The sequence below is a fragment of the Amphibalanus amphitrite genome, unplaced genomic scaffold, assembly GCF_019059575.1.
Source record: "Amphibalanus amphitrite isolate SeventyFive unplaced genomic scaffold, NRLGWU_Aamphi_draft 000275F_arrow, whole genome shotgun sequence".
Classification (NCBI taxonomy): domain Eukaryota; kingdom Metazoa; phylum Arthropoda; class Thecostraca; order Balanomorpha; family Balanidae; genus Amphibalanus; species Amphibalanus amphitrite.
Window position 1 is genome coordinate 557057 of NW_024881770.1, and position 14292 is coordinate 571348.

Here is a 14292-nt window from a genome sequence, read left to right on the forward strand (position 1 = left end):
CGATTTTGCTGTATCGGGTGTTACGCCTCGTGTTACTGAGGAACCAGATAGGAGCTTGCCGTAGTCAATTCTGTTGGAGAACTTAAGTTAGCAGGAGTTTTTACGATCAGCGGGCTCTTATATGCACTCATCTCTCTTCAGTGTGATCGAAACAACCATTTGTGGTACCATGATCAAGGACAAGGTGGCCCAGGCTGGCCCAGGCGAAGTCAGAATGAGAGAAATGTTCACCATCGCAAGATATTTTCGAATTGAATGCAACACGAGCTCCATGAATATTTTCTCGAGCCTAACAATCGCTGGACCTATCGATTTCCTCATAGTGAGGGTGGGGAGGGGGGAGTGGACAGAACATTCTCGCTGTTTCGCCAATAATTGAACTTGAGCGTTGGGAACGAGAGCCGCGACGTTACAGGACGCAGGGATTGGTATCCACAAGTCAAACTCCGATATCCATGTAGAGAAGCGCCCTCGCAAGACCTGTCTGTTTACCATATGCTTAGCGGTTTTTCACAGGTCGAGGGTGATGAACCCTCGTCGCCGTTTCGCCCCTTAATTGAGCTAGAGCTTCGGGCTTCGCGGAAAAATGAACATGTACTTCGTTTCGAGACACACGTCTCTGGATTTTAAGGTCCCTGGTAAATTAGTGACCTGAGGTCAGGTTAACCCGGCAGGCGGTGGGCCTCCCGCCCACCTTCCGAGCGGTGGGGGGGGGGGGACATTTTTTGCCCCCCCCCCGTATCTCCGAAATACTGGACGGATCCGGAAAATTCAAACGGCGTTCGATAGCCCTGTCAAATTTGTCGAAGGAAACCAAATTTCATTGACCTCGGGGTCACCGATGACGTCACAGGTGAGTTCAAAGATAAAATGTTTTACCGTTCACAGGGCTTCTAGGGAAAGCGCTATAACACCGAGTAAAACGCATTTTGTCGAAAATCAGCGATAGGGCGTCAGTTGTCTAGTACATGTGTTGCTATTAGAGGTCACTGGTCATACCAGGTCAGGTCACAGGTCAGGTCACCAAGGGTCATCACATGAACCCAACTTTACTAAGGTTGTGCGATGCATGTTTTATGGCCAGTTTTTTTTTCATTTCCAACTCAATGGTTTTGGTTATAAGACCATCAGGTACGGTTTAGGTCACTTTCTGGTGGAGGTCAGGTCAAGGTCAGGTCAAAAAAGGTCAAATTTCAAAGTTGATATTTTTGCATAAAATGGGTATTGATTCGATGCAGCTCGTCACGGGGAGTCTAATGGTGGTCTTTGTTTTGCGCTACGAGGTCTAGAATTGCTAAAAATTGAGTTTGAAAATTTGACGTCATCAATTTTGAACAGTTTTTTCGCTATAACTTGGCCAAAAAAAGAGGTATCGATCTCAAATTTGGTATGTAAGGCGGGAGGCACTATTACATATCTTCCGGTTTTTTCGAAATTCAAAAAACTTTTTGGATTTTTCGGCTATTATATTCAAAAAATCTATTTTTTATTTTTGGGGATCAAAAACAAAAAATTTCAAAAATCCGAGATAGCAGTTTTGTAGCCTTCTAAATTCTATACCTTTTATCTCAGAAACATTTTTCTGTATCTCTAAAGCTGTAGGCCTGACAGCTCTTCCCGCGAAACCTTTTTTTGGGTCGAAAATGGCAAAAATGACGTCACTCTGACGTCATTAGCGGCCAACCTATCATAGCCTTTGGAAAAATGTTTGGTCACAATGTGCAAATAGCTATTCACGGGAGGGCGCTGAGAGTTTGGTGACGATCGGCGCAGCGGTTCTCGAGATACCTATCGAAAAAAAACTAAGGGGGGGGCAAAAAAATGCCCCCCCCCCCCTGGAAGGTTAAGTCCCAGGGTGTTTTTTTTTTTGCGCGTAGCCTCTCTAAAAACGGTCGCAGAGCCGGCGATTTTGGCACCATCGCCTTTGTCATGATCAGGTGCGTTGAATGATACATGTACTATGCATTTTATTTGGAACAAGTCATCTTGGGGTGTTGAGTGTTTACTTCAGATCAAGGTCAGGTCACAGCCTCTCAGGTTACGGAGGGAGATAGTCGAAGGAAGTCATATTGTATATCGCTTGACTCAGCAGGTATTCCAGGGTCCATTGATGGCTTTCCCGGCCCGCTAGTTCATTTTGATCGCATTACCGACAGAAAAACACCGATAACCTGAGCCGGCGCTGGGCCGGGTGTACATGAAAAGGAACACCCTACCTCTGAGTTTTTTTCGCAGATGCCTATATCTGATATCTCAAAAATGGCTGCGGGAGCGCAGTGATTTCTGACACACCTGTTCATGCACCTTTTCTACACATGTTATTTCTGACCCAGGTCTCTCAAGGTCAGGTCACCAGGTCACATCAAGTGACTTTACCTCAGCAAAAGTTAGAATGCTCGCTGTAGCTATGCAAACCGACTGAGCGGTCCCTTTGAAACTTTCAGCGATTGATAAGAGTAACAGTATGTATAAAATGTTTATCTCGGAATTTTGATATCGGTGACCTAATAGGTATCCGGTCAATTTTACGCCCTCTCCATTAGGTATGCATTCCCAAGTTAATGGGAGAGGGAGAACATTGAAAGGCGCATCTTTTCGACGAACGTTGTTCTAAACACTCAAACATTGGTTACAGCCCAGGTAAAAATGACACACTATGTAAATAAGAAAATACCACCCGTGACTCCTCATGCCCTGAGGTCATCTCTGGTCATGGAAGGTTATGATACAGTTTTTTGAAAATAACTTTTAGCCCACGCCGTGCTGGTGGCCTGTGTCTTCCGTGTCGTGCTGGGGGCGGGGCGTTTTCACGCCCCTCTCTCTAACTTGGCTCCTTGGCCACGTAGCGACACGCGGTAAGCGGCAATCGAAAGAACGTCAAAAATGTCAAAAAAAAAAAATGACTGAAACACTTCGGTTTTTTTTTTAGGTCAGGTCAAGGGTCAGGTCACCAGACTCCAAAGGTCATCAAAGGTCAAATTTCAATAGTTCAATTCAATAAAGGTCCACTTCAATAATTTTGGAATCTGCCAACGGCTTACTCGAGAACCAATAGAGCTACAGCGCTGCGGAAAAGCGCATTCGATAGCCCTTTTACAGACCTTTCTGAGCATTGTTATCAGATTTGACCTCAGGTCAACGTTTTAGCCTCCTGGGGGCAATACTAGAAATAGCCTTTTTCACTCAAGAGGGCCAATGACATTACTTTTGTTCAGCATCGTGTTCCTCTATTCGAGACGCGTCGAATGAATTACCTATTAGTTGACCTTGAAGGTCATTTGGAAAATTTGACCTCAGGTCAAGGTCATGACTTCACCCGAAAGGGTCATATTGCATATCAGGCGATCCGTATAGTCGAGCTAAACACAAATGACGTGTTTTCACCGCTCTAGCAAGTAGCACGTCTCTATCAAACGTTATAGCTAAAAAAAAACTGCTGGTGACCGTTCATGACCTGAGATGACCTCAAGGACACACATAGGGGTCACAGAAGCATTTTTCCGTTTCAGTGTGTCGTGTTTACCCATGAAATGATATTTGAGAACGTTTTGAACGACATTCGCCCAAAACAGGCGCATTTCAATTTTCTCCCTTTGACTTGTAATGGAAAGGTCGCAAAATTGACCTGACCTTCGGTCACAGATATATAAAAGATCCGGGATATATATTTTATACATACTGTAACTGTTACTCATATCAATCGCTGAAAGTTGGATCCGGATTGGATCAAATGTCAGGCAAACCAGTCTCCAACTTTCAGCTCTATAGCAGAACGAGTTCCGAGCAATCGAGAGAAACCGTCAGGGGAGGGGGGGGGGGGGGCCGTGGCGCTCCACGAGGCACAACTACCTATAGGTACCTATGTCTTAGACTTGTCATACGATTCACTTGGGGTCAGGTCAGTCTTGAGACCTCACCAATAGGTGTCCCCAGTCTCCCCTAAATGTATGTTTCCAATGTAACGTTTAACATTTTCATCTCCCCAATTCCAGGATACTGATGAATGCAGATCGAGTGAGAGATGAGGGAAATGATGACGGGTAACCCCTAAAACGAAATAGCCAATGCATGTCATACATTGCAGTACCAAATTTCAGATTAGGCTTATTTGTATGGGCTCTTTGATAGCCCATGGTTATGGATATTGGTAGCATCAAAGCATTTGGTCAGATCACCAAAATAGGTAACTAATTTGGTGAACTGACCTGATATCGGTCTTGCCCCTTACATGACGCCTTAGTGGGGCCTCGAATCTGTGACCTCTTTTGCAAGGCTCAACATATATCAAGTCAGAAAGGCGATTCGGTGTAGATAATAGATATATCAGTGCCCACTATTATGATTGCACCGTGACCTGAAAATTCAACGAATGACCACAAAATCGAAACCTACGTGTATAGCTTCCTCTACATAGTTACAGGCAGTACATATACGCCGTTTTTCCGAGAAGTAATCGTATGCTTTGAGATCTCTCTAAATGTAAATGACCTTTGAGATTAAATCCTGAGCGCGAAGTTATGTTGTTTTGCTTACGTTTTAATACTAAATAGATAAATACGCTGTGTCAAAGAGTTCACCTTTTTGTGCAGTTTTTCGTGTCCGGTTGATGACTAAAATCACATCGCAGCCATCAGCAGGGGCGTAGGCAGGGGGGGGGCCACTGGGCCATGGCCCCCCCCTTGGGCGCCGAAGGCGCCCTTTGCGATTGGAGGGCGCCGAAGGCGCCTCCAATCGCAAATGCAATTGTGATATAATCGAATCGAAAAACAATCGCGACTGGAGGGCGCCCTCCAATCGCGAATGTGTTTACAGGGAAAATACGGATGGAGGGCGCCCTCGGAGGACGCCCATTCCAAATACGCCCTCCAAATACGGTTGGAGGGCTCCCTCGGGCGCCCTCCAACCACATTTGTAGGCTGTAGCTCTCTAAGCGTAACGGTGGTCGCCTATGTAAGCCGCTGTCCTGTAAATAAGCGCCCTCTCACCCGAAGGCGCCCTCCTGTAGGTCGCCACCCTGCTACACATTGCCGCCCTTCTGCTGATCGGCGTCCTCATAATTATTGGCGCTCTCCTACCTATTGCGCCCTCATGTGAAATTTTGAAGGCCGCCTTTCTCCCTTTTGGCACCCTCTTGTTCAGTGCCGCCCTCCTACCTATTGGTTCCCTAGTCCTTCCTGTTGAATGTTAATCGGGGCCCTTCTCCTATTGGCGCCCTCGTGTAGATCGCCGCCCTCCTAACCACTGGCACCCTCCTGTTGATCACCGCCCTCCTATCCACTGGCACCTTCCTGTTGACCAGCGCCCTCCGCACAGACGCCCTCCTGTTCGTGTCATCCTCTTGAGCAAAGGCGCCCTCCTCACCATTGCCACCCCCATTTTAATCGTCACCCTTCCGCTCATTGGCGACTTCCAGTTGATGACCGCCCTCCCACCTATTGGCGACCTCTTGTTGATCGCCACCCTCCTATTGGTGCTCTCCTGTTCCTCGCCACCCTCTTACCTGGTGGCACTGGCGCCCTCCTGTTGATTGTTGATCGGCGCCCTCCTACCTATTGGTGCCCTCCTGTTGATCGCTGCCCTTCTGTCCATTGGCGCCCTCCTGCTGCTCGCCAACTTCCTACCTATCGGTGCCCTACTGTCGAAACTCGGGATGTTGATCGGGGCTCTTCTACCTATTAGTGCCCTCCTGTGGATCGCAGCCCTTCTACCTATTGGCAACATCCGTTGATCGCTGCCCTCCTATCATTTATTTACTCCTTTGGCATGTTTTTCAACTTAGACGTTCTATTGCACATAGTTGATGTCTTGCCTGTGAAAACTGCCACAAATGAACGTGCATTCAGCACAATGAATGAAGTATCTATACCTACCAAAACTATCTACGCTCTACGATGCATAAAACACGTCTTTGGTCTTAACGGATTGATCCTACTTTACGTGCATCATGGCATCTATATGGATTACGATTAAGTATTGTCAACAGTTTCGGGCGCAACAGCAGGCATCTGAAGTTTCGGTGATTGAAACTGGTTATGTGGGTACACTGTATGCATCTGTGAGAAGGCTATGAAGGCTGGTCTGAGGTAATTTGGATGATGTTTACGCATCTCGTGCTCCGGTATCAATCCGATACGGTGATCTGGTGCGTAGATATGCCACCGCCAATAAACTTTTATACATCGACACCCATGAGCCAAGCTTTCTGTACAGTTTGTGTGGCAGCGGCCCGACCAAACCTTAGGTATTTTTTACACCTTCAAATTTGGTAAAAGAGCGAGAGGAGCTTTGAACAGTGATCGTATAAAAGGCGTGCCTAAAAAGCGGAGGAAAAGGTTGTTTTCAAAAATTTCGCGCGCCTTCGGCGCAGCATTTCAAGAACACTTGACCTTTTGTGACCTGGAGTATAAAGAATACACACGATGCAAAATCAATGCAGCACGACCTATACGAGGTTACGCAAAAAAAAAAACTGGTGGCATGGTAAAAAACGCCTCCCAACCCCCCAACCCACACTGAGCGATTTTTTATCTCGCGACCGTGTGGCGCCCTCCTTGGGTGAGGTGGCGCCCTCCAAACCCTTGGTCCCCCCCTTCGCGATTTTCTAAATACGCCGCTGGCCATCAGCGGTCGGCAGCGGGACAGACCGATGGCCCAGTCAGACTAAGGTCTGTCACTGGCCGACGACAGGCCGCCCAATCAACAATTATCACATTTAACCGGGCGCGGCGCGTTTCTGGCGTATCGATTGGTCCCGGGCCGGGCTGCGCGCGGACCGAGCTGCGCCGCCGGCCAGGGCCGGCTGCCGCCGCCGGGGAGGGACGGCAGGGGGGGGGGGGGGGTCGCGCCAGCGCCTGGGGCCATCTGTGCCGCCGGCAGCTGGCGACGCGGCCGGCAGTGGGGCGCGGTCGGAGGACGCGGCCGCGACGCAGAGGGCGGCGGAGCGCGACCGACGCACATCGGACCAGGTGGGTGAGACGGCGGTGAGAGGGCGGTGCGATAGCCGCGGGATGGGTCCCATATGGCTCGGTGAGAGAATGAGGGAGAATAGCGGCTATTTATCTGTCGGGTGTCCTAGCAGAGATGCTGATTGGATCCATCAAATGCTTAGCCTAAGCTGCCTGGGGGAGTTTCTTTTTTTTTGCATTTTTTTACGATGGCTATATCAAGCGTATAAAACGTTGTCACAGAACCACCAGAAACGCAATTAATGACAAACTTTTAGTGATTTATTTTTCGATAATTTTCTTAACTGAGACTTCACCAAACTCTTATCTTACCCTATACCTACCAACCTGAAACGGTTTGCAAAACTTGGAGGCTTGAGGAGCATACCAGTGCATATTCACTATGCAGTCAACAACTGAGTCACGCGCACTCAGTCTCCAAACTTAACCCACTTAGATAGGTATAACTTTAGTTGCCTTTGATTTGATGGCTCGAGTATTACCGATCTTTTTATGAATTAGGTTGAAACTTTAATGACGACTTCGTGTCGGAGATCAGTTACAATCGTTTTTAAGTACGTAGGACGTAGGTATCATGGTAAATGAGTCGTCCTGAGCTTCCTTTAATTATATATCATCTTATCCTTTATTCAATTACAGATGACCTCAAAGACACAGAAAAAGAAAAGCTACTACATTTATTGACCAGAGACTTGCCAGTGGGTGATTCGCTGAAACCTACTTATTTTGATCGATAATTGGAGCTAAGACTAAGCACGCCAACGAAAGATTCGGGAAATCTTAGCAGCGTTGCTTGTACCAGCTGGACGAACTGAGAGCATTGCTCAGGTTGTGACTCCAAACATTGAATAATGTTAACGCGTCTGTGGTCTGCAGTTTATTTGATACAAAGTTCATATAATCTTTGAGTGCACTTACGCAAGTGCATATAATTAAAATTCGTCACTGAACTGCGTAACGGGACAGAAAAGTGGAAACCTCTTAACCCTCGCCCCGTTGGGGGGGGGGGGCAATTTGCCCCCTCCTGTGGTTTTTCCTGAATAGCAAGAAAATGGCGGGGCGCAGCACCGCCCAATTTTCAGCACCTTCCCGGGCATCAATTTTACACCATCACACCAAATTTCAAGTCTTAGGTCACCTTAGGTCAGGAGTTATTGAGGTCGAACTGAGGTCATGTTCGAGCAAAAATGAGCAAAAAACATGCAATCTTGAAACGCTCACCAAATCTACATTTATCAAGCAATTTCTAAATTCTTTATTTAGTCTAGTAGACAAAAAGCGGCGCTACAAAACTGCTATCTCAGATTTTCAAAATTTCGGGTTTTTGACCCCAGAAAATAAAAAAAAAGATTTTTAAGAAAAACTAAAAAAGAAATTCAAAAATTTTCCGAATTTCGAAAACAACGGAATATATGTGATAGTCCCTGCGCTCTTCTATATACATACCAAATTTCAGATCGATATCTCGTTTTTTGGCCAAGTTATAACGAAAAAAAAAACTTCAAAAATGATGACGTCAAATTTTTTAACTCAATTTTTAGCGATTCTAGACCACGTACGGCAAAACACAGACCACCATTGAACTCCCCGTGACGAGCTGCATCGATTCGATATCCATTTTATGCAAACATCAGCTTTGAAATTTGACCTAATTTGACCTGACCTTGACCTGACCTTGACCTGACCTTGATCAAAACGTGACCTAAGCTGGCCCCAAAGGCTGCCTGACCCACATAATCGCATTTGTCATGTAAAATGGACCATAAAACATGTATCACACGACACTTTGGCATATTGTGACCCCCCAGTGACCTGACCTCTGTGACCTGACCTGGTATCATTGACCTCAAATGGCAAAATATGTGTTTGAAGAACATTTCCCCATCGATGATTTTCAATGAAATGCATTTTACTCGATTTTACAACGCATTTCTTGAAATGCCTGTAAACGGTGAAAATTCGACCTTTGACCTGACCTGTGACGTCATCGGTTTGACCTAGGTCAATAAAATTGGGTCACAATGTAGTTCCTTGATAGGTCTATCCAACACCGTTTGCCGCTTGTCGCTAGGTTGCGTGGTTCTCGAGATCTTAGGGGGGCCAAATTGCCCCCCCCCCCAACAGTGCGCGTTGCTCGGCAGAGCCCAACGGGGCGCGGGTTAAAAAGTAAACAATTTGTTGCAGCAGGCAGGAACTTTGAGGGCACTTGAGTCATTTCCGAATCGCCAAAGGAACGTAACCGTGGCTGCGAAAACGGATTAGCGGAGTTTTAATTAAAGGGCTCTGTAATTTCATTTAAGAATCCCTTTTACGGCCCCACCAAATCCGCTATCTCCGCAGTTTTGTTGTCACTTATACCTGTGGAGGAGACAAACATTTTTCGATCAGTTCATCGCTAAGGTCACTGGAAGTTACCAAAGGTGAAATTATCACGAACCATTTTCCCGATTTTGACATTTTTACAAATCGCACATAAGCCGGGAAGGAATAGAGCTACAGCGCCGCGGAAAGGAGCATTCCATAGCTTTCTTAACCCGGCAGTTGCTGGGGTATTTCGCCGCCCACCGTTTGCTGGGGGGGGGGGACGTTAAACGCCCCCAGCCGATAACTTGAGAACCAATAGGCGCGGCGAAACGCACGAGGCGGCAAACGAAAGAACGCGACGAGACGCTTCAGATGAGTACTTTAAAGTTGAATTTTGAGGTCACAGGTCGGGTCAAGGTCAGGTCAAACACCTGAAATCGGGCTTTCAGTAGCATGGACTTCAGGACTTCGCAATGGGCGACTCTCGTCTTAAACTCTGTCAAAACGGTGCACAATCCATCATATAAGGCCTACAAGAGTGTCAGCTCCATGTAGGGGTCAGTCAAGCATAGGTCAGGGTCAAGGTCAGGTCAACCGGGTAGGCACATATCCCCGAAAATCAAAACTGATATTCGCAGCCCGTGACACATGTTTTATGGGTAATTTGGGGCGTAGAGCACGATGGTGACATTCATTTTATCATATGTGTACGTGTTTGGCTCAAAAAGTTCAATTTAAGAAATGCATGTACCTATCATGGTCGTGAAGTAGTCACGAGAAATTGCCAAGATTCAGTTCAAGATTTTGGAAAATGCGGAACGATAATCAATACTCGAAGATAGCCAGTTGATTGTTCATGGTATTGGCAGTCTAATGGCGTTTACTGCATGTCTGTATGTCTGTTCTGTGATTTTATATGATTTTTTGAACATATGCCGTTTTTGGTCGAAAACTCAGAAATCATGACGTCACTAAAACCTCGATATCTCAAAAATTGTCGGACCGATTTTTTTGAAACTTGGTCACAATAAACTTCAATCAATTCCCTACAGGTACCCAAAATTTGGCGCGCCTGCGGCGCGCCGTTTTTATGCTGTGGCCCGGTGAAAAAAGTGGGGGCGTTTAACGCCCCCCCAGCAACTCGCGGGTTAACCTGGGCATGACTGGGGGGGGGGGGAGCTCTACAGAGCCCCCTCTGGTTTTTCCGCAATATCTTATAAACTACGTGACGTATCAACACGAAACGCGGTACCTTCAGCGGCATCAAATTGTCATCTTGTGTCTAACTCACAACTTTCCAGCTACCATAAGTCCGCTGAAAATGACGTCAGAGTGACGACATGTCGGCCGACTTTGATGCAAAACATTGAACTACGATAATCGCTCTCAAAGGCTCTGTTTTTAAACTAGATCCATTTTTTGCATATGAGTCGACTGCGAATACACGTGCCTATCAAACTACCATCTCGGATTCTCATTATTTTTTTAATATACATATACAATAACAAATACTTAAAAAAACTTTTTGACTTAAAAATAAATATATGCTTGTGATAGTAAACCCACTGGTGAACTACCATAGAAAGCTGTAGCCCAATATCTCTAAAAATGGCTGAGTTACGCATTACAATCAAAATTTCATAATTTTCGATTTTTCAAATCCATATTTCAGTACGTTTTTTTTACGTCTTACAGTGACGTAAGTATAAGCACCATCGTCTTCCTGAGCTCAAACTGCATAGTGCATATGATTGATACCATTTTGTTGAAAAATTTAGTTGTTAAAATTTGATCCTTTTTTACCTGGACGTGACAGGAGCTCAGCTCATTGCCGCTGAAAATGACCTCACGAATTGACTCAGACGATTTAAATTGTAAGTGGAAAACAATGGAAGTGTTTTTGAGTTATATTTCTTTAACCCTCTCCGGCCAAGGGGGGGGTTGATGCAACCCCCCCTAAGGTTTTTCGCAAATAACTCGCGTAAAAAGCGGCCGATCATGACGAAACTTTCAGTACCCTCGCATTGATCAATTTTACACCTACCCTGAAAATTTCATGACCCTGACCCAAATGAACTTTGACCTGTGACCTCTTTTCCGAGACCATGTTTGGCCGGAATCGCGATTCCGCGTATGTCGGCTCGCATTAGCGGCGCGTTTGCAAGCTTTTCGTGGTTTCAAACGTTCAAACATGTGATTTGATGCTGCCCCCATGCATTAGGGTGGGTGTCAAGGTCACCTGAAGGTCAGGTCAGGTCATTGACCTTTGGTGACCTCGGTTCACTTTTCGAGTTTTACATGTTTCTAGGCTAGTTTTTGGAGCTGAGTTCGAATTTAGCAACCCTTTGAACATTTATGAAGTAGTTTTGGTGACTTCGTTACATGTTACGAAGCTGTCAGAGGCGGTTGACACGTACTACGAATACCCGTCACGACCCCTACCGGTTGACCTGACCTGACCTGACCCGACTTGGTCTAAATGCTTAAAGACATCATCTCTGATCAAAACTAAGACGATATTCGTGATCAGCACCCCGAAAAACCCCGTAGCAGCCACACTTTACGACTTTCTAACAGGTCCCGATTTTCCCGACTTTGGGTCATTGACCTGACCTGGAAGGTCAACCAATGACCTAGGACCTTAAAATTGGGTATCATCGGCTTCCTCTTGTCACGGGCAACACGCTCGTTGTTTTCCGCGAACCTCTAGCTCCATCAGGGGCCAAACGGCAAGGGAGGGGTCCAACCGACCCCCCCCCCCGCTACACATTAGAAGCTGGCAAACGCCGCACACATGCGAGGGTTAAAGCAATTCACAACTTTTAGTCTTGAAGTTTTGGGGCTCTACCTCCAATAAACGTTCATGCAGGAAAATTTACCAAATTTAACAAGCGAATACATGATACCTTCAATGCGTTGTGACACGCTGCCTGTAGCAGCTCCATGAATATTCGTGTCATAATGCGTGTTTTTTTTTTTCAATTCTGCTGATTCTGCCGATCCTGCCGATCCCGCTGATCGCGTTGCTGATGTGTCGGCGCGGTGTCGGTCGCGACGGTCCGATCTCCGTCGGCACGGTGACGCGGTGTCCTCTCGGCCCGCTGATGGGTTCCGGCCGGTAATTACCTGGTCCGATGGTAACGGTCCCGATCAGTACCACTTCCGCGCCGTCTCACGCCACTCCGGCCGGTTCTCGGAGCTGGCGACACGCGACGGGCGAGGTAGTCCCAGGCAGATGTCTGGAGCTACAGGGATACCACTCGAGGTGGCTGTGTGATCAGACAAATACTTTAACCAATCAGTTTGGTTAGGTCGTATGTCCTTAGGCCAGTTGTATTGGATCGTCGTAACGAAAGGTTGGTGTGTAGGCATTTTTTCCGAAACCGACGTCCCTACTCGATTTTTTTTTTTAAACTCAGCGCTCGGCTTTGTTCAGAGCTACGTAAAAGTAGAGGTCTTACAAATTTATCACCGGCCAAGTTTAATATGTATTTTATGTAATGGAATATTATAACTTAATTTTGCAGACCTAAATAGGCTCTTAGCCGATTTTTGAACAAGGCCGGCAAAAATGTTGCCTGAGTTCTAGCTGGTGTAGCATTTTCGCAATACCTCATATACTTATAGGCATGTAGTATTATTTTATGACGATAGCCGGAGGTACAGACATGAGGTCGCACAGAAGAAAAAACAGATAACTCCATCAGACTTTTAAGCTCAATCTTAATCTTGAAATTGCCCACTCCCTCCCTAGGCTCGAAATCTTCCCTGACAGGAATTAACAGCACGATGCTTCATGCCCAGGTGTAAATTATATTCCGAAAGCACGGTACACAGAGCACACTTCACCCCTCCCTTGTTCACCAGAAGTAATAGAGCAAAGAGCAGAAACCATTCTGCACAAAGCAACACGATACGCCGAGAGCTAGGAATAGACAATGATAATAATCTGACATCACATATCACATATCGGTCCGCTGAGCGTGCGCGTTGATTGGCTGATGCACAACCTGAAACAAACCTAATCAGCGCGAAACGGAGATGCGCTCGCTACGCGTACAGCAAAGTCTGTGACCCCCTGATCATATATAGCCACTAGAGGTGGCAAAATATGGACCCGAGGACCCGGTCCAAAGAACCGGTCTGGACCCATATGGGTCCAGACCGGTTCCTGGAAATTTTATGACGGGTCCAACCGGGTCTTACCATAAACCATACATCTTGCACACTACGCCTGATTGCAAAATATGAAGTGAATGGAAGGAAAACATTTTCTTATGTATGCTCCTTTCCACACCGTAGCTCGTAAGTATTCCCAGAGGGAAAAGCTGTTTTACATGATGCAACTAATGATTTCTACAAATGATTTGCATTAATTGACTTTTGGGGAACGGGTCCAACTGGTTCCGATTCCAACTTATACCGGGTATGACTGGTTCCAGAAATGTTCAGCCGGGTCTGGTTCGAGTCTGGTTCCCAAAATTGTCACCTTTTGCCACCTCTAATAGCCACTGCGTGATAGGATACTCACAGTCACATGCTGGGAATTGTATCACATTAGAGTGTGCTCCATTTGGGTATCTCGATTACACGACCTGATACGGGATGTTTTGTGACCCTCATCTCGGGAGCTATTTGATGGATGTAAGGTATTTTCAAGTGGCTGTACTATATAAATTGCCGAGGATACAAAGGCTGTCAAGAATTTACGTTAACCCCAGAGGCGTCGCCATGGGTTTTTGAGTGGGGGGGGGGGGGAGACGAAGCTCGACGGATCCTGCAGGATTTTTTTTTTATATGCTAGAACCCCGCAACCCCGTTTCCAGCCTTTTCTCTGGATTTGATGCACTTTATTTTCGATGTAGCTGGTTTTTATTATTTTTATTGCGCACTTCATTTCATTGTGTTCATTCAGGCATAATTTCTAAAGCCCAGGGCATCGTGGGACACAAAGAATAAACGACACACTATGGTTTGATTTTATTTTTTAATGTCAGAATGCATGGGTGTCACTAAGATATTT

The 14292-nt window shown here is 46.2% G+C and overlaps 1 protein-coding gene across 1 annotated transcript in view; it reads left to right on the plus strand.

Annotated features, from left to right (window-relative positions):
- Positions 1 to 6863: 6863 nt before the first annotated feature.
- Positions 6864 to 14292, plus strand: part of LOC122387178 (two pore potassium channel protein sup-9-like) — a 41098-nt gene continuing 33669 nt past the window's right edge. Inside the window, exon 1 of the mRNA XM_043377102.1 lies at positions 6864 to 6965. The gene's annotated coding sequence lies outside the window, so the exon portion shown is untranslated. The remainder of the gene's footprint in view (positions 6966 to 14292) is intronic.